The sequence below is a fragment of the Scomber japonicus genome, chromosome 4 (genome assembly GCF_027409825.1).
Source record: "Scomber japonicus isolate fScoJap1 chromosome 4, fScoJap1.pri, whole genome shotgun sequence".
NCBI classification, from domain to species: Eukaryota; Metazoa; Chordata; class Actinopteri; order Scombriformes; family Scombridae; genus Scomber; species Scomber japonicus.
The window spans coordinates 33,258,977-33,281,010 of record NC_070581.1 but is presented as its reverse complement, the minus strand read 5'-3'; the positions used below and the strand labels follow the sequence as shown (position 1 = coordinate 33,281,010).

The 22,034-nt window shown below is 38.8% G+C and overlaps 1 long non-coding RNA gene across 1 annotated transcript; it reads left to right on the top strand.

Moving 5' to 3' along the window:
• Positions 1-1,189: 1,189 nt before the first annotated feature.
• On the top strand, positions 1,190-2,987 carry LOC128356787 (uncharacterized). Its single transcript, XR_008321195.1, has 3 exons — positions 1,190-1,313; positions 2,350-2,448; positions 2,966-2,987. It is a non-coding gene; the product is annotated as an uncharacterized LOC128356787 (long non-coding RNA).
• Positions 2,988-22,034: the final 19,047 nt, after the last annotated feature.

The following is a 22,034-nucleotide window of genomic DNA, read 5'->3' as shown; positions in this document are numbered from 1 at the left end:
AGATTTGCCTGCAGTGTGAACACAGCCAAAGTGGCAGAGGAGTCACTTCTTCTTATCTAACTTTTAAACATGAAAACACGTCCTGCACACCTGGTTAAGAGGTTTAGCCGGACAGATCACTAATTAATGCTGCAGCTCAAACACTGATACACACAAATCAACTTGTTCTTCATTCTGATACAAAACTACCAATAATAAGACAATTCAAAGTGTCTTACAAAAAATATAAAAAGCATCAAAACAAAATGTAAAAGAAACACAAAACTTTATAAAAACACATCTGGAGAAATAAAAGACAAATGAATGAGGACAAATATGTAAATTAAAACTTAAAAGTTGAATCAAATCATCAGAAAAATGTGAGAGTTTATGCTGCATCCATCGAGTCCTTCCTGACAGAATAAATCAAGTCAAATCACAGACTGGTTGAACTGGGCAGCTCCCAGTGTGACTCTGTGGATCAGTGTGGAAATGTTCATCATTGATTGTTGATTTGTTTTCCAACAGTGCTGCAGGATGGAAACATTGGTGTCATCAATGCACAAATCCCCGTTTATACAAGCACTGAAGGAGAAAGTATCACAGTTACATGTTACTTTACCACGACTGCATGGTGGAAGTACTTCTGTAAGGACGAATGTAGAGGATACATTCTTACGGCGTATGGTGACAGAGCTCATAATGGCAGATACAACATGAGATATTATGAGACAAGTAGAGGAAGTCGTCTGGATGTGACCATCACAAACATCAGAAAATCTGACTCTGGACATTATTGGTGTGGTTTGGACAGTTACGATGTGGGTCCATACCAGGGGTTTTGGATCACCGTCACAGATGGTGAGTTTCTACTGAAAGTCATGAAAATGTTTCTTCATGTGTCTGGAGGTCAGAGGAAACATTTTTCTGACTGCAGCTGATATTTTAATAACCTGATATTTGGTCGAACTAATCACTGTGAAGATTGATACAGTCAGTGTTCATTTACTGTCTCAGTGTTTTTAGGAATAAAAATAATAAACTGACTATTTTAACTTAATGTTACCATTGTTTTTATAAGCAGCCGGTCAGCTAAAGGAGCATTTTATTTCTCTCATCAGGATATGTTTTGTATCATTGTGTTTCTTTTTTAATGTTCACAGCTCCGCCCCCTTCAAAACCAAAGTTGACTCCCAGACCTGCCCCACCGCCAATACCAACAACAACACCAACACAGAGTTTCAGAAGAAGCTCCACATCTTCATCATCTTCCACTGAAACCACTGAACAGTCTGAACAGGAGCAAACTGAGACAACAACAGATGGAGGTTCAGGTACATTTACTTTAATGAACAAACCCCTCCAGATATCTTTCATATTTTAAGGTCTTCAAAGTAGCAGAACAATAATTGTCAATATCATAACCAGCTTCTTGAAGTCGTCACCTGGAATGATTTTCTATTGACAAGATTCAAGATTCACTTTATTGTCATTTCTGAGTATTTGCATTACAGAATGAGACTACATACTGTTTCTCCGCAGCTCCTGTCAGTGCATTAAAATTAATAATATACATGTACCTAAAATGATCATACCTAAAATAAAAAACAAACAAATATAGCAGACACAGTTGTATGGTATCAGTGTAGTGTTGGTATGCAGTGAATAGCTCTATTCAACTGTTCTAATAATAGAAACAATAGTTCATCATTATTTTAAGACATGAAGGTCTGTTGATGAAAAAATCAAGAATCAAGAAAGTTTCTTTAAGTCCAGTTTTAAAAACCATGAGGACCTTTCTGTCCTTTCTGAGAGGTTCTTCAAGGAACCTTTATGAGTTGACAAGGTTCCTCCACAGTAGCAATGAGGAGGAACCCAAAAGGTTCCTCAAGGCTCTTCTGCTGCTAAGAGTTCAGGAAAGGAAGACCAAGAGTTACCTCTGCTGTAGAAGATACATTCATTACTGTTAACAGCTTCAAAAAGCAGCAATTAACAGCAGCTCAGATTAGAGTTAGCTTTGTAATGGATATGGTTTGAGATGAGCTGGATCACAGTGTGAAGGAAAAGCAGCCAACAAGTTCTCAGCATATGTGGGAACTTCAAGACTGTTAGAAAAACATCTCAGGTGCCTTCATCATAAAGCTGGCTGAGAGAATGAAGAGTGAGCAAAGCAAAACATGGCTAATGTGATGAATCTGAAATTTAACACAATATACTTTTTGTTGCTACATGATGATATTAAATATGTTTTTAATAGTTTTGATGTTTCTCTTATTATCTTACAAAATAGGAAACCTGGAAATAGAGAAAAACCTTTGACTGAAACTTTATCCAAACACAAACTTCTATCTATAGGTCAATCTACAACAGGTGTGCTGCTGTACGTGGGTCTGACTCTGTTCATCTTCGTGCTCCTGTTCTCCGTGGCTGTGCTGATACTCTGCAAGAAAAGAGCCTCTAAACCCAAAGGTGAACATCTGAAACCATTTCTAACTAACATTAAGATAGTTAATTTGCCTCAAACAAGCTTTCACATGTGAAACAAATATTCTCACAAACTATGTACAGTTTGTACTCAGCTGGTCTATTTTAAAGATGAATAATGTTCCCTAATGTTTCAGGCAGAGACTCAGTGTGCCTTCACAATAGTTTACATTTTACCAAATTATGTTCAGGAGGACTTTTACGAGGAAAATAGTTGTAGCTATTACTTGTTATAGATTAGAGGCTAAAAGGAGCGATTAGCTGAAGAACAAACAAAACACAGTATTCAGTTTTCAGTCTCCTTTTCATTCATTCATCACATTCAACTCAAACATCAGAACATCAACATGACTGTGTTGCTCTGTGTGAAAATGTTTTTAACCCGTCATCAGACTTAATTTGACTAATCTTCAGAAACAATCAAAAGTGTCTCCAGAAAGGCCTCAAGTGTCTCTCAGATGATTTAGCGTGTTCTTCTTCTTCTGAACTTTGTGTTTTTCAGAACATCCTGAGGAAGCAGTGTATGCTAATTTCCCAGAGGTGAGTTTAAGTGAATTTGTGACATCTGATCATCTTTAGTGTTTGTGAAACCAGTTGATATTACAGTTATTTCTGATTTCTGAGGCACTATCACCAGCAAAACATTATACATCTCTTTCAAAAGCAAACTATTCTTGCAAAACTCTTCAAACTATTTAAAAAAATGTGTTTTTTTATCAAACCATGATTTGAATAAGCACACAAAACACCAGCTACACACTGACAGTATAAACACTTGTGTTAATGGTTTCAAAGATAATGCTTCAAGAATCACTGTTAGTTGTTACAAACCCAGCTCGATGGGGAAAAGGGAAAGTAACAAACACAACCGATGGAAACTGGTTGTAAAATAAAAGAGGTATTTATTATAAGAAATTAGGACAATGTGGAATTTAATAAAAAAACAACAGAAAAGGGCTTGCCAGGTGCTGATAAATCAATAACAAAATATAACAAAAAGAGGACTCCTTACAAATAAAACTGGAGCTAACTGTCTCAAGTATTTAGAGAATAATAAACAACAAATCAAATATGCCTAAACCAAAAACCTAACTAACTGCACTAACGCTATACCAAACAGAAATACAAGTAATCAGCACCCCTAAACCTAACCAGAAAACACAGTGACACAAATAAGAAAGAAATAAAGAAACTAATCTTACCCTGGCCCAAATCTGGGTAACCAAAACACAAGCTATTATTCGGAGAACTACCACTAATACTACTACTACTATTGCTGCTACTGAGGTGTCTGCCGGCGTCTGGAGGGCATGCCAGGCTTTTAAAGCTGTCGCACGCTGATTGGAGACGCCCGCACCAATCAGCCTCATCCACCAGCCACCAACGGTCTGCTTCACTGGTCCACCGGAAACCTCGGAGCGGAGCGCATGCACACACAGAGGAAGGGGAGAAACCACACAAACGGCCAAGGGCCGTAACATTAGTGTTTAAACATTCAGAAAAAAGTGTAATTTAAACCAAACCAAACCCAACTTCTAACTTCTCAACCCTACTTCTTCTTGTTCTGCTGCAGACCAGCCTAGAGGAGACCAGAGCGGTCGACGGACAGATCAGATCTGCTCCTGTGGAAAACTCAGCTGACTACAGCGTCATCACTGCTGCAGCTTCCTGTCCTCTGAGAAAAGTAAGAAAAAACTGTGGCAGCATTTTAGCTCTGCGGTCAGAAAACAGTAGTGTTGACCACATTGTGGAGACTCTCAAGGGTTAAAGTTTTAGGTACAGTAAGTTTGGCATTAATCATAGTTTCTTTTAAGCTTGATTTTTGAAACATGCTTAATTTATTTAAATTCCACATTAATATGAAAAGTCTACATTGTGTCACCTCATAATAATTACATAACTCTGAAGAAAATACATATGCTTGACATTCATATAAACCTTATGTTTTCATTTTTTGTCGATATTGTCAAAAAAGCATTAATTCAACTTTATGTTTAACCTTCCTGTTGTCCTCAGGTCAAGGAAGGAAGGAAGGAAGGAAAGGAAAGGAGTAAGGAGGGAGGGAGGAAGGAAGTAAGGACAGATGGAAGGAAAGAGTAGGGAGGGAGGGAGGGAGGGAAGGAAGGAAGGATAGGAGTAAGGAGGGAGGGAGGGAGGAAGGAAGGAAGGAAGGATAGGAGTAAAGAGGGAGGGAGGGAGGAAAGGAGGAAGGAAGGTAGGGAGTAAGGAAGGAAGGAAAGGAGGAAGGAAGGAAGCAAAGAGTAAGGAAGGAAGGAAAGGAGTAAGGAGGGAGGGAGGAAGGAAAGAAGCAAGGAAGGATGGAAGGCAGGAAGTGGAGAAAGAAGTATAGAAGGAGGGGAAGAACGAAGGAAAAGAGACAGGGTCAATTTGACCCGGGAGGACGACAGGAGGGTTAATATTGAGGTCATAGCTATCTCAGCCAATCACTGTATTTGGTGGTTGCTCTCTACTCGTTCCATCTCAGCTCCACCAGCTTCTGTCCCCACATTTAGGTTTCCTTGTTCCAAACAAATCACCAAAGTGACTTTAGCACAAGATGGTAATTTGCAAAGTAATCTGTCAGATCTTTGGTGCTACTTATGTTGTTATTAGGACTAAAACTTGACATGCTGCTTCAGTGTCAAAATATAAACCTTGAGCTCTTTCTTTTCTTCCAGCCTGAAGACGACTCGATTGAACTCCTCTACACTCAAGTAGATTTTTCCAACAGAGCTGCCTCGTCACTCAGCAGCGCCCCCTCTGGTCAAGCCGATAACGTTATCTACTCTGCACCTCGGAGACGCACTGATGCCAAAGTAGATTAACAGCCTCTGTACTCAACTGTTACTTCACGGCAGAAGCTTTAATGCTGCTGACATCCTGTTTCCTCCATCAGTGGCCAACAGGTGAACAGGTTGTGGTTTGGAGTTTTTTTTTCTCTGTGACATCTGATAAGAAGTCATTAATCACAACAGCATGCTTCAGGTTAAGACTTTTACTACTTCAGTCAACCTAAAAGAAGCTTGAGGAGTAAGAATGAATTTTAATGTCTGTGGATGATAACTGTGAGGTTTACGTAATGATGATGATCCACTTTGAATGTTTCTGCTTACATCTGCAGTTTTATGACGTAGTTGTTGTATTAACCTTTGACTCTGATCTTTAGTTTCTCACTTTATCTGATTTCCTTTATAAATATCTGTTAAGTGTAATTGTTCTTTTTGTACTGTGATTGTTACAGACTGTCTCTCCACCTCTCTACACTTTTATTTTGAGTGTAATTAATCTGCCAGAAGAGAAGTTAAACAGAGTTGACAAACTTAAAGATGATTTGACTGATAGCATTATTTTTATTTTCTATGGATATCGCAATAATATCAATATTGTCAATTATTTTCGTAATATAATTTTATAAAATCTGAAATGGTGCCTTTCTGCCTCAAATATTTTCTTTCTTTTTGACATCTGTAGAACATTTTACCCAGTCTTGACTTCCTCCACTGGTTACCAGCAAAAAATGGAATAGTTTTTAAGATTATTAATATATATTTTTAAGTGAACACATTATGCTCTTTGTGGTTTTCTGTTATTTATATACTGCCATTGAATATTTATGTTAAAAGGGAGTTTTTCCTTGCCTCTGCCACGTGCTTGCTCATGAAATGTTGGGTGTATTTAATTTAAATTTAAAGAATATGGTATAGACCTGCTCTATGTGTAGAGGGCCTATATCAATAAAGATTGATTGATTGAACATGGTTAAAGTTACAAAACCTGAAGTGGATGGTTGTAGAAATGCTCCCTTCAAAGGCGAGGGTGTGAACCTGCTCTGAACTCTTTGTTGTGATGCATTTATTACAAAAAATGAAGGATTAATGTTAGAAATGTGCTGCTTTTCTATTTTTGAAATATTAAACCTTTCAAGCAATTCATTTTATTAACCATTCTGCTCATTATTTCTTTGTTTTGTCCATAAACTTAAAAAAAAAAACCCAGTGAGATCCCATGGTGATGTCTTAAATGTTTGATAAAAAAGTCCAAAATCCAAAAAAATGTAGTTTATTTTCATGTATGACACTGAAAAGCATCATATTATGGAGCTACTACTGGGGCAATACTATTTGCAAAAGCATATCTCGATCTGTGTGTGTGTGTGTGTGTGTGTGTGTGTGTGTGTGTTTGTGTGTAACCAGATTTGTGTGTGTGTGTGTGTGTGTGTTTGTGTGTAACCAGATTTGTGTGTGTAAAAACAAAAAACAAAAGGTATGTCTGTATTCAGAAGACAAATCTGCAAATGCATGCAAAGATCTGTAAATGTCTGTCATCAGTTAGAACTCAGGCAATAGCTCTCGACTGGCTGTCTTTTTACACGTGATTTTTGCTACACTTCTGCCGTGGCAGATCTGCAAATGCGTGCAGCGATCCGAAAATGTGTAGAAAAGATTTCTGTAACTTCACCTTTCCTTTGCCTTGAGCTCAGGCTCTCAGGCTCACGCTGCCTGGCTGCAGTAGCAGTACCGCCTACACACCACTAGTCGGCGCGTAGCACCCAGTGATGTTAAGAGTGTCAAATGGAGGAGGCCAGAGCGAGAAACAGTGAATGTGGTATGGACAATTAAAGTGGAGAAGGAGAGAGTGACCGAGAAACATACAGAGAGGAGAAGGCCAGAAGGACAAAAAATGAAATATAAGAACTTTGACCAGACAAGGACCTGCGGACACATCGGTGGTTTTCTAACAGGCGGAGGGACAAACGGACCGGAGAGTGAAAGCGGACAGGTGAGTAACATCAACTCTGCTGTGCTTCACATAAACAGTAATGTTACCTGTCTGGACATTCAGCTCACTGTCTAGTTTGTCAAGATATGCTGTTGTTGTGATGTTAGCTGTAAAGTAGCAGCAGAGTTGTTACTACAGCTGTCTGACTCTGCACTTTAACAGGCAGCTAACGTTAGCAGTGTGCTAAGGTACAACCAAACATTAGCTGGTGTTAGCTGCATATCAAAAGCAATCCTAAATGCTATATGTGTGAGTACCATATTGTAGTGAGGTGGAGTATTATTGCTTATTACTGACATTTTTTGTTACTGCAGTTTCAAAAGGCCCACCATAATCTGCAATCATTCATTTCCATAAAGTTTGTTTTTTTTGTTTGTTTTTACCTTGCCAATGTGTCCATGCCACAGGACCGACCACACACACACACACACACACACACACACTTTTTTTTTGCTTTAAAAGTAAAAGGTTAAAAGGTAAAAATGGTCTAGACCTGCTCTATGTGTAGAGGGGCTATATCAATAAAGATTGAGTGATTGAAAGATTTAAAAGATACAAAACTTGAAGTGAATGTTTGTAGAAATGCTCCCTTCAAAGGCGAGGCCATCACCCTGCTCCGAACTCTTTGTTGTGATGTATTTATTACAAATAATGAAGTATTAATGTTAGGAATGTGCTGCTTTTCTATTTTTGAAATATTACACCTTTCAAGCAATTCATTTTATTAACCATTCTGCTCCTTATTTCCTTTTGTCCATAAACTTTAAAATCAACCAGTAAGAAATGTGCATTATATTTTCTAGGATCCCATGGTGATGTCTTAAAATGTTGTTTGATAAAAAGTCTAAAACCCAAAGAAATTTAGTTTATTTTCATGTACGACACTGAAAAGCATCAAATCATCACAACTGAGAAGCAGCAACCAAAAGGCCTTTCTCTGTGGACCTGAATGATTACAGCCCAATAGCACTCACTCCAATGATCATGAAGTCCTTCTAGAAACTAGTCCTGCACCACCTAAAAACGATCCTCCTCCCACATTCGACCCTCATCAGTTTGCTTACAGAGCTAATAAATCCACTGAAGACGCCATCGCAAACCACATAGTACTGAACTGTAGCACACTTGAATGAAACACTCAGTGCGCTTAGAGTTGTATGTTGACTTTACTGATATCTGAAAATACACAGATATAGCAGCTCATTGTGAGTAACCAGCTTCTGTCGCTGCTTTATCAGTACAACACAACGATGTACTCGACTAAATGACTGATCCCAAATTAGTTAAATATACTTAATACAAAACTGTGACACAAACAATAAAATTACACTAAAATTTAAAGTAATGTGGTTCCTGTACATTTGCTACACTGTTTATAGGTCTATGCATGGCACAAGCAAGAAAATACAACACACGTACCACCACTGGGTCCTATTAGCAATGTTAAATGTTAGCTTAGCTTCTAGCAGGATATGTCAACAACCAACTAAACTTTAACAAACACACAACAAAAGGAGTAAATGGCCAACCTCCCCTTATTCACTGACCCTCTAAGTAACTTGTGACTGCTTTACTGCGTCCTTACCTGAAAATATACACAGACAACAATGTTCTGGTTTCCCCTGACAGAGAACGACCACAAACTCCCTCTTGTGGTGAAACTCAGCAATTACTTCAATGTACAATGCCTATGTTATTTATTTGGAGCTACAATAACTACTTATAAATAAATAAAACATACTAATAAATTAAACAATTAACATAAGCAGTAAATATTAATCTGAATAAACAAATATGCAGGGGGGTGTCTTTCCTTTCAAGCCACTATTCTCACAGAATCACTTGGAACATGTGACTCTAGCTCAGCATTTAATACCATCATCTCAGACGTCTTAACCAGCAAACTACAAGACTTAGACCTCTCCATCTCCACCTGCACATAGATCAAAGACTTCCTCACAAATCGCCTGCAGAGTGAAAAATGGTCCTCACATCTGTTCCTCCGTCACACTAAGCATTGGTGAACCCCAACGTTGTGTGTTGAGTCCACTCTTGTACTCCTTCTACACCTACGACTGCACACCAACCCACTCGTCCAACACCATAACCAAAACTGTCTTCGGCCTCATCGCTGGGGAAGATGAGTCAGCATATAGGGACGAGATTCAGAGACTGTCTGATTGGTGTTCAGTGAACAACCTGACACTGAACACCACAAAGACCAAAGAGTTAATACTGGACTTCAGGAAGAAATGTGACACAGATCTTGCCGCTCTCTGTACGTCTAATATCCAAAGGCCTCTCCTGGTCAGCCAACACCACAGCAACCATCAAGAGAGCAGAGCAAAGACTGCACTTCCTGAGAGTGCTAATGAGGCTCAACACCAAAAGGAAGGTGCTGGTGGCCTTTTACCAGGCGACCATAGAGAGCCTGCTAGCTTACTGCATGATGGTGTGATACGCAGGCTGCTCTGCTGCAGATAAGAAAGAGCTCCAGAGAGTGGTGAAGACATTATCAAAGACTCCACAGAGTAGCAATTTTAATTTAATTGCATGAATATACAGTGACAGTAAAGGCAATCTACTTATATATCTAAAATAATTATTTCATAATAGAAATAGTTGCACTAACAGTGTAGCTCTAAAACCTTGCATGTATTTGCAGAAGTACAGTATAAATAGAGACAGAGGGGAGGAGAGCAGAGGTGTTTGTGGTTGTTTGGAGGAGGGACTCCATCATTTAGAGAAGTAAGCGACAAGTTCCTGGTTTGCAAGTGAAGACGGAAGAAAGAATTAAACTATCAGAGCGTAAGATGAACGGTTGTCACACTTTGATCTGCTTTTTCTTCCTCAGTGAGTACATTCACTTCCTATTTCTTTATATTATGTTATATTCTTTATTTAAAGTTGGAGTGAAGGATACATGTGAACACATTTCTGTGGTTAAACATGATGAACAGAGTCACTTTAAGATGTCAATCATTAGCAGCACTTGTTGTAACATTGAAGGGTTTAAACACTGAGAATTATCAGTAATTCTTGTTATTTTTGCATGCAAACAGGTTTTACTTCAGTTCATTTGACAGTTTGTGACTAAGTGTTTATTACAGTGACAGTAGAGAGTAGACAGGAAACAAGTGCTCTGTGGGGAGAGGCCGTAGTCAAACCACGGATGTAGTGGTTAAGTTGCGTCTTGGCCAATGAGCTACCGGCTCACATCCAGAAATGATCCTTTTCACATTGATCTAAAATCAACTCTTCTAACTGTGTTTGTTTTATATGAAGCAGAATTCAGTTTCTTTGTGTTGTATTTTTGACCTTATTCATAACAAAGTGTGTGTTCTGTTGCTTCAGTCTGACTGTTTTAGCTTAACTGCTTTTGAAACTCTTTCTGGTACATTTGACTAAATAAATATAACTTCTTACTGAGGAGCAGAGAAACATATAAGTAGCAGCCGAAGTCAAAAAGCATGTCACGACTACAGAGTGTGAACACAGCGTTTCTTTTGTCTGTTTGGTGGTTAGTGAACCATTCAGTTCCTCTTTTTGGAGCAGAAAAAAAACAACTTTGAACCAGTAAATAATGTCTTGCCAGGCCTGGACTGGGACAAAAATTCAGCCCTGGACTTTTTGGTCCATACCGGCCCACTACAGTCCGTGCACAGATACTGTGCCAACTCACATTGATGTACATTTAAACACACAAGCCCTTAATAACAGTAGTATACTGAACAATATCCCTTATATTCTGGAGACTTGAATAGGCTTGAATTAGTTTTAACTGTATCATGGGAAACTGTTGAACGAGCAATAAACCATAAACACTGACTGAAAAAAATATGTAAAGTATAGGCTACATATGTGTTATGTTGTTAGATCAATGTCCATCATGAACAAATTGGACTGTGGGCACAAAGGCAAGGCAAGGCAAGGCAGTTTTATTTATATAGCGCATTTCATACACAATGGCAATTCAATGTGCTTTACATAAAACAGAAAAACATGTAATTTGAGAAACTTAAAACATACAATTAAACCCCCCCCCCCCCCATAATAAAAACAAAGTACAGAAAAATAGAAAGACATAAATAAAATGATTGCAGCATAAAATAATAAATTAGCTTTAAAATCATTAAAAGGACAAAGAGTGCAAATGAAAGATTAAAATGTAAAGTGCTTTAAAAGAGCTCAATCATAAGCTCAGGAGAAGAGAAGTGTTTTTAACCTGGATTTAAAAATGTTCACTGTTGGGGCTGATTTCAGTTCTGCTGGTAGTTTGTTCCAGTTGTGTGCAGCATAACAGCTAAAAGCTGCTTCACCATGTTTAGTTTGAACTCTGGGCTCAACTATCTGACCTGAGTCAGTAGATCTCAGAGCTCTACTGGGTTTATATTCTACTAACATGTCATTCATGTATTCTGGACCTAAACCATTCAGTGATTTGTAGACCAGTAGCAGAACTTTAAAATCTATTCTATAGCTGACTGGGAGCCAGTGTAAAGACTTTAGAACTGACTGGGAGCCAGTGTAAAGACTTTAGAGCTGACTGGGAGCCAGTGTAAAGACTTTAGAACTGACTGGGAGCCAGTGTAAAGACTTTAGAACTGGAGTAATGTGCTCTGATCTCTTTGTTCTGGTTAAAACTGGAGCTGCAGCGTTCTGAATGAGCTGCAGCTGTTTAATGCTTTTTTGTGAGAGTCCAGTCAGAAGACCGTTACAGTAGTCGAGTCTACTTGAGATGAAAGCATGAATCAACTTCTCCTGGTCTGTTTGAGACATAAAACCCTTCACTCTGGATATGTTCTTAAGCTGATAGAAGGCTGTTTTGGTGATTGATTTGATGTGACTGCTGAAAGTCAGATCTGAGTCTATCAGCACGCCAAGGTTTCGGACTTGGTCCGTAGTTTTTAGAGAGAGTGACTCGAGATGTTTACTGACAGCAATCCTCTTCTCTTTATTGCCAAAAACAATGACCTCAGTTTTGTCCTGATTTAATTGAAGGAAATTTTGGTTCATCCAATTAGTTACTTGCTCTAAACAGTGACACAATGACTGTATTGGACTGTAGTCCAATACAGTCATTGTACAAAGAAAGGTGCATGTTGACACTTAAAACACTTACTCTGGTGACCTGAGTTGGGGGATGTCATTATAGGTAGAAATGATCAAAAATTGTGAAAATAGCAGATCTACATGCTCAAACCACATCACATTGCAACATGTGAGTTGTAAGCTTGCAGATTTGCAAATTTGGCAATTATAAAAGCAACTAATCAATTCATCAGGATAGTATATGAATGATTGTTTTCTAATACTTTGATAACTAGATTTAGGCCTAGTTGTAACACACCACACAGACCCGGCCCTAACCAATGTGGCGCCCTAGGCAAGATTTTAGGTGGCGCCCCTGTAACAGTCGAATATATGAAATGTGCCTTTAACGTGTGTCGCTCAACAGTGATGTCATCAAGCAGTGTCTATTGGTTACTGAGCTAGTTGAGAGCGCGCACTACGCTGGTCGGATTGTGTATATGCGAGTTCCTGCTTTCTTCTCTATTTCTCAACTCAAGTGACGATAATAAGTCCGTGTGGTAACTATTTTTGTTCATGTATGAAGATATAGTAGCCGTACAACCGGGCTTGGTAAGGTTGGAGTGTTTTAAGTTTGTGTATGAATAAACGACGAGCATTTGTGAAATCCCACACACGTGAGTCCCTCTCACTCCAAGCTACACACAGACCCAAAATCGTCACAAGTGGCGCCCGAACATCTTTTTCCTGGACCTTTCATCGACGACCAGTTAAGTTATACGAAGCAGGTCGAGTTTCATCGAGTTTTTCAAACTTTTTGGACTTAACTACGTTGCCGGCGGCGACATCAAAGTCGTGGACGAGCCAGCGCGGTGTGCTGCAACGCGGACGGAGAGGGAGACGCTGCTCTCATCTGAACTTGGAAGCTGGAAGCGACGGTTCGCGGGGTTTCTTCGGGAGGCTGCTGCGGGTGTTTCGGCCGAGACGACTGCGGCTCCCGGTATGTTCAGCTTCGGCTTGCGGCTCCCATGAACTGTGTGTGACGGCTTCTCCGGTTCTTCACAAGGGACTCTCCTCGTCTCTCCTCCGCCCCTGTCGCCTGCTGCTCTCTCCGCCCGCGGTTTTCTTCACGTGCCTGGTCTGTCTTTGCTGGAGCAATGTCAAGTGCGCAGACCGTGAGATTTGACGAAGTTATTAAAGAAAAGAAAAAAAAAAACAAAAAACTGAACTGTACTACTGCTACGGACCCCTCAGGGTTGCAACAAAAAAACAACAACATGCAGACTGTTAGTGGTATGATGTGTTTGTGATTTGCACCTTTTGTGGCTTCATTCATCACCTACAATTTGAGTAACAGTATTTGGTTGCAAGAGAAGTTATATTGATGCTAATGTTATTTTTCATTTTCTTCTTGCATTAACTGTAGTGGGTGTTTTGAATTTCAGGTTTCTCCTTTTGCATAGGATTATTTTTAAAGGAGTACTGCTTAGTTGTGCCTCATCACATTATACTACTAGTCTAGGTGGTTATGTAAACCCAAGTTACAGTTATTGATTTATGACAAAGTGTTAAATGCTGCCCTTCTGTGGTTAGGGTTTTGCAGTATTCTGCTCAACAAAAGCAGTTGTCTTATTTTATGAGACATTAATGGGTTAATTTTATTACTATGTTTTTTAAAAGAAAATTTAAATAAGGGAATTTCATAAGGTACTTGTCTTTAAAATTTGAGTTTAGTTTTTGACTAACTGTGGCCTTTCATTTTACTTGGTACTGACATGTATGCCAGTTATCTAAATGTTTCACTGTATCTCACTCTGGTCCAGACAGCTTAGTTGCATTGTCATGTATGACAAGTATACTTAGTCCAGACTGTATCTCGGTGCGTACGGCTGGGGTCAGCCTTTGTCTTACCAGGGGGGAATATGTAACAGTCGAATATATGAAATGTGCCTTTAACGTGTGTCGCTCAACAGTGATGTCATCAAGCAGTGTCTATTGGTTACTGAGCTAGTTGAGAGCGCGCACTACGCTGGTCGGATTGTGTATATGCGAGTTCCTGCTTTCTTCTCTATTTCTCAACTCAAGTGACGATAATAAGTCCGTGTGGTAACTATTTTTGTTCATGTATGAAGATATAGTAGCCGTACAACCGGGCTTGGTAAGGTTGGAGTGTTTTAAGTTTGTGTATGAATAAACGACGAGCATTTGTGAAATCCCACACACGTGAGTCCCTCTCACTCCAAGCTACACACAGACCCAAAATCGTCACACCCCCCTTGCATCAAAGTAAATTCCACTGCTGGTGTACATACTCACAAGAAACTGAATAGCTTTATCTTGGACATTCTTTTATTTAAAGAAAGCAATTGCCCAATCAAAATACTTAGAACAAATTAGAAAGAAATACAAAAAAATATGATATGAATATATGAAATATAATATAAATAGCTTACATAAAGTATAAGATTTAAATACCCACAAAATAAAAAGTGTAAACAAGTGACATGCTGCTGCATCACTGCTGGGTTGTGCTGCTGAGGTGGAGGCAACAGGAGGAGCGCTTGATGCTGTAGGTGGCCCAAGATTTGCAGGAGTGGGACTGAGAAACCTCAACAGCGCATCTGAAGAGAGAAGAGGAGTATGTGACACCAGTCTAATAATAAATATGATATGATACATAATATGATTTCAAGAATAAAATGAAATGAAATAATATAAATGAAAAATCTAAGAGATACATGCATGATGTTCACTATACTGTACATGTATAATATACAATGTACTTTTTCTGATATGCAAACTATATAAGATTCAATTTTATTGTCATTACAACAAAATGCTGATTAGCAGAATGCAAATAAGTAGTAAACTGCAGTATAATATAGAATGTGGGAATGCTAAATTATGCTAGCTATAACATGAATTATGTGCACTTTAACACTGATGTAAAGTTTAACACTATAAACACACTTTAGACAATATGAACTGTAACACAACATACAGCTAGGCTTACAACTATAATAAAAGGGTGGAAAAGGAATAGCATTTTGATTGACTATTACAAGCTAAGAAAACCTTAGCTAACCAGATGTTAATAAAAATGCTGAATAGATCTAATATTTACACATTACCCTGAGGAAACCCAGCGAGCACAAACCGTAATTTCAACGTTTGATTTCCGGTTAAAAACAGGTTGATATGAGGTCTGAACGTCTTTTCAACCGTCTGAAAACGGTTACAACATCAACATGTCACAAAACACACATTGTTTGATGTCGGTTGATAATTACCTCAGTTGTAGCTCTATTGATTATTTTGACGTTTTTTCTATAAATGAGAGGAGGTGAAATGACGTCTAAACAAAACGTAATTTCAAAGCATTTAATGTTGAATAAAATATCATAAATATGAAACTATATAGGCTATGTCTGCACACTAAATAAGCTGGGAATTTTCTATACAGCAATTCCCGGTGAAAATATGGTTTATATGTGAAAGTTGAATAAACGTCTCCATATAGCCGGTAAAAAAAACGTTCACTTTTCAACCAATTTTCAACGTCTTTTCAACCAAAATGTGCTTGCTGGGAAGTAAGGTGGGAGTAGTTACATTACTATTTTCCATAACAACTTAGGCTCTTCCATAACATTAACTGGCGTTAAAACTAACAGTTTAACAACAAACCATGTTATGCTAATGGTTAACGACGTTATCGTCGTTCTGCAACAGACAAATAATGTCATGACATCATCTTTATTGTAACGTTACCTCTGTCTTTGTCTCGTTTTTCCTCCTCTTCTTTTCTTTTTTTCCTCCCCTGGGCACCAGACAGTTTGGGACGTTATGACATATTGTTGTCGAGCTTGCCTTGGGGTCAACGACCATCCTCCCCCAGGTAGCAGGTACAGTCTAATTAGTGTGGGGGGGGGGGGGGGCGTCTTAGGAAAGTAACGTGTCATCATCATTATTATTAGTATTCCTATTTAACAGGCTTTGCGATGCAGTTAAATTAATGTGGGCTTATTATCTTCATATTAAGACATGATACCAAGTAGTTTTAAGAATAGTGGAAGTTACATTTTTTTCTTCCCCCATTTGTGGCGCCCCCTGGATGGACAGCGCCCTTAGCATTTGCCTATACTGCCTATGCCACGGGCCGGCCCTGACACCACACTATGCAGAGTTTGCTATTTATTATGTTAAGTAAAGTTCATAGACAGTAACCATTCTGAACATTTAATGAGTGTTTATCCACACCATGCTGCCAGGATCACACCTGCTTAAGACTGTATCACCACTTCCACATGGTGGAGAGTCTTCCTCAACCTGCTGCTGCACCACCATGGCAGCGGGAGCCTCACTCTTACTCACCTGCTGCTGAGAGGAACCACTGCTGCTAGCTCTGGCTACGTTGGCCACAGCAGCAAACATTTCTGACAGTGTTTTGTTCCTAGCAGCGTCGGTTGTGAGAGCTTTTCTTTTCTTTTCTCCGTTTTTCAGCTCCGCCTTTTTTCTTTTTCTCCATTTTGTAATTCTCGCTTTATTGTTCGTGTGCTGGTGTGTTGTTGTTTCTCTGACTCGCTCTCTCATCATGACTGCTTGTCATTAAAGGTGCTTGTCATTAAAGGTGATTGAAAAAGGGCGGGGGGGGGGGGTCTAGAACATGTGTGGGTGAGACTCCTGGGTCTCTGTAGCCTATCATAGGGCCATTGGGCCAGGTATTCTTTAGACAGACAAGCCAATGGGCCTCTGCTGTGTCTGCAGGCTGCAGCGGAGCTCTGTGGGCCGGTGCATGTCTCTGCTCTGGGCCGGGAGAGTTACCATGGCAAGGAGCAGCAAAAAATAAATAAACAAATCAAAAGTAAAAAACGGGCAACCATCGGCCCATTATTGATCGGCCCACCGAGAAAAATCCCGGTACTCCCAGTGGCCAATCCACCCCTGTGTCTTGTCATGTGGAGAAACTCAGAAAAATAATTTACTGGAAGACAAGTTTATTTGTATAACATTTTTCAGTAACAGGCAATTCAAAGTGCTTCAAATAAAGCAGGAAAGGTATTGAGAAAAGATGTAAAAGAAACACAAAACATTATAAAAAGACATCTGGAGAAATAAAAGACAAATGAATGAGGACAAAGATGTAAATTAAAATATTTAAACTGAATCAAATCATCAGAAAAATGTGAGAGTTTATGCTGCATCCATCGAGTCCTTCCTGACAGAATAAATCAAGTCAAATCACAGACTGGTTGAACTGGGCAGCTCCCAGTGTGACTCTGTGGATCAGTGTGGAAATGTTCATTATTGATTGTTGATTTGTTTTCCAACAGTGCTGCAGGATGGAAACATTGGTCTCATCAATGCACAAATCCCCATTTATACAGGAACTGAAGGAGAAAGTGTCACAGTTCCATGTTTATTTGGTAGGACTTCACACTGGAAGTACTTCTGTACGGTCAAATGTAAAGGATACATTCTGACAACGTATGGTGGCAGAGCTCAAAATGGCAGATACAGCATGAAATATGAAACCACAAGTAGAGGAAGTCGTCTGGATGTGACCATCACACAGCTGAGCAAATCTGACTCTGGACATTATTGGTGTGGTTTGTCCAATTACCAGTTGGGTCCATACCAGATGTTTGAGCTCATCGTCACAGATGGTGAGTTTCTACTGAAAGTCATGAAAATGTTTCTTCATGTGTCTGGAGGTCAGAGGAAACATTTTTTTGACTGCAGCTGATATTTTAATAACCTGATATTTGGTCTAATAATCACTGTGAAGATTGATACAGTCAGTGTTCATTTACTGTCTCAGTGTTTTTAGGAATGAAAGATAATAAACTGAACATTTAAATGTAATGTTGCCATTGTTTTTATAAGCAGCCGGTCAGCTAAAGGAGCATTTTATTTCTCTCATCAGGATTTATTTTGCATCAGTGTGTTTCTTTTTTATTGTTCACAGCTCCGCCCCCTTCAAAACCAAAGTCGACTGTCAGACCTGCCCCACCACCAATACCAATAACACCAACAACGCAGAGTTTCAGAAGAAGCTCCACATCTTCATCATCTTCCACTGAAACCACTGAACAGTCTGAACAGAAGCAAACTGAGACAACAACAGATGGAGGTTCAGTACATTTACTTTAATGAACAAAACCCTCCAAATATCTTTCATATTTTAAGGTCCTCAAAGTAGCAGTACAATAATTGTCAATATCATAACCAGCTTCATGAAGTCGTCACCTGGAATGATTTTCTATTAACAAGATTGAAGATTCACGTTATTGTCATTTCTGCATTGAGCTGAGAAGGTTCCTCCACAGTGGCAATGAGGAGGAACCCAAAAGGTTCCTCAAGGCTCTTCTGCTGCTAAGAGTGCAGGAAAGGAAGACCAAGAGTTACCTCTGCTGTAGAAGATACATTCATTACTGTTAACAGCTTCAAAAGCAGCAATTAACAGCAGCTCAGATTAGAGTTAGCTTTGTAATGGATATGGTTTGAGATGAGCCGGACCACAGCGTGAAGGAAAAGCAGCCAACAAGTTCTCAGCATATGTGGGAACTTCAAGACTGTTAGAAAAACATCTCAGGTGCCTTCATCATAAAGCTGGCTGAGAGAATGAAGAGTGAGCAAAGCAAAACGTGGCTAATATGATGAATCTGAAATTTACACAATATACTTTCTTTGTTGCTACATGATGATATTAAATGTGTTTTTTATAGTTTTGATGTTTCTCTTATTGTTTTACAAAGTAGAAAATAAATGGAAATAAAGAAAAACCTTTGAATGAGGAGGTGGATTCAAACTTTTGACTGGTCCTGTAAATGTAATGTCAAACTAAACAATGTTTGTTGCTGTAGACCACAAACCTGTTTCTACTGTTCAATCTACAACAGGTGTGCCGCTGTACGTGGGTCTGACTCTGTTCATCTTCGTGCTCCTGTTCTCCGTGGCTGTGCTGATACTCTGCAAGAAAAGAGCCTCTAAACCCAAAGGTGAACATCTGAAACCATTTCGAACAAACATTAAGACTGTTAATGTGCCTCAAACAAGCTTTCACATGTGAAACAAATATTCTCTCAAACTATGTGCAGTTTGTACTCAGCTGGTCTATTTTAAAGATGAATAATGTTCCCTAATGTTTCAGGCAGAGACTCAGTGTGCCTTCACAATAGTTTAAATTTGACCAAATTATGTTCAGACTGTTACACCATCAACCAGCCCTGGTCCCTCCTCTGTTAGTGGATGTTAAAACAATGGAAACTTCAGCATTTCTTTGGATCTTGTTTCACAGTGATAAAACCACATGAGATTAATCTACAGGTGGAAACTACATTACATGTCAAACTAAAATGTGATGCTTCATCATTGCTCGTCTCATTTTACATTAAATGTTGTCACAGTTCACGTCATGATTTATCACAAAGTTAAATACTAAGTTTATAAGATGCAGGTGGATGTTTGTTCAGTTGTATTATTACGTTTAAATGAAAGTGACACACACACACACACACACACACACACACACACACACACACACACTGAAATAGACACGTTCCAATTATGTTAAAGAGTCATTTAAGTGTTGATTAAAAAGTATTTAATACCTTAAGTTTTTGTCATAATCCTTATTTCATGATGTTAGATTTCATGTGTATGTTACAACTAACCCAGACTACGAGGTTAACTGTAACATTTCACTCCTTGTGTTTGAGATGAATGTATTTTCTGTTTGTGTTGCAGAGGTAACAGCTGCACCATTTAATAGCAGACACGTGTCATTAGTTTGCATCACATTTTGAAAGCACTATTTTAAAGGAGCTCCAAGCTGCAGGCAGAAAGGTCAACCATGCCTGGTCTCCTCTACTTATTCTAATGATCCTCGTGTTTTTCAGAACATCCTGAGGAAACCGAGGGTGCTGATGTCACAGAGGTGAGTTTAAGTGAATTTGTGACATCTGAGCATCGTTAATGTTTGTGAAACCAGCTGATATTAATACAAACCAAACCTGTCTTCTTCTTCTGCTGCAGACCACACGGCTGTATGAGGAGATCAGAGAGGATCAGAGCAGATCTCCTTCAGTCCAAACCTTTGTTGTGTATAGCGTAGCCACTGCCTCAGCATCCCGTCCTCTGAGCAAAGTAAGAAATGTATGTAAAGGAAAAAAATGTTATTAAGACTAAAAGTCTATGAGAAATAAACCTTGAGCTCTTTTTTTCTTCCAGACTGAAGATGAGTGGAGTGAAGTCGTCTATACTTTCCAACAGAGCTGCCTCCTCACTCAGCAGCGCCCCCTCTGGTCAGGCCGATAACGTTATCTACTCTGCACCTCGGAGATGCACTGATGCCAAAGTAGATTCACAGCCTCTGTACTCAACTGTTACTTCACGGCAGAAGCTTTAATGCTGCTGACATCCTGTTTTCACTTTGCAGTATTTCTAATGTTTCTGTTATTTAAATACTGCTATGATGTTGGATATCTATGTTAAATATGCTTAAAGTTAGAAAAACTTGAAGTGAATGTTTGTAGAAAGGCTCCCTGCAGACTCAAAGGCGAGGGCGTCAACCTGCTCTGAACTCTTTGTTGTGATTACAAATTATTACAAATAATTATTACATTTATTACAATAAATTAAGGCTTAATGTTTCTGCAAACTGCATCAGAGTTATGAATGTACTGCTTTTCTATTTTTCAACCTTTTATGGCTGCAACTAGCAATTCATTTTATTAACCATTCTGCAGATTATTTACTTTTGTCCATAAAGTTTTTAAAAAAATAGTGAGAAATGTGTGTTAAATTTTCTAAGATCCATTGGTGATGTCTTAAAATGTTGTGTTTTGTTTGATTAAAAGTTCAAAATGCAAAGAAATGGAGTTTACTTTCATTAATAACTGAAAAACATCAAATCATCACAACTGAGAAGCAGCAACCAGAATGTTTATTTTTGCTTAACAAAATGACTGTTCCCAAAAAGCCCGTCTCTGTGGACCTGAATGATCGGTATCGGAGGAAATTCAAAATTGACATAACAGTATTCTCAGAAGTAAAATCAAAATTAAAAATGTAATTGAATTTAAATTAAATAAAGAGTAAAACCATCTCAAAATACTGAAAACAATAAATATATAAAACAATAGTGGGAGGTCTGATGGCTGATGGTATGAAAGAGCCCCCCAACCCCTTTGAGGCACGTATTTGTATCAGTCTGTGGCTGAACGAGCTCCTGAGCCGCCTCAGCTCAGTATACACCGCGTTTCAAATTATTATGCAAATGATATTTTTCTCAGATTTTCCTAAATAGTCAATGAGAATGACAGTCAATATAATTTTCAAGTCATCAATCGTTAGAGTATAATTCGAATTTTATTGAACAAACGTCCCAATGATAACAGTATTTTTTTCAAAAATAAAAAACTCAAAATGCACTGTTCCAAATTATTATTAGGAGGTCATAATTACTGAAATCAAAATCTATTTCAATAAAAAAAACATCTTAACAGGCCAAGTTACATGTTAACATAGGACCCCTTCTGTGATATCACCTTCACAATTCTTGCATCCATTGAACTTGTGAGTTTCTGGACAGTTTCTGCTTGAAACATCGGATCAAGAGAGCAGCTGCTAAAATGCCATCATGAAGCAGCAAACAGGTATTCGAAGCTGCTGATGCCTCTGGAGTCCCACAAACCTCAAGGTGGCTTATTGAAATAGATTTTGATTTCAGTAATTATGACCTCCTAATGCTGCAAATTCAA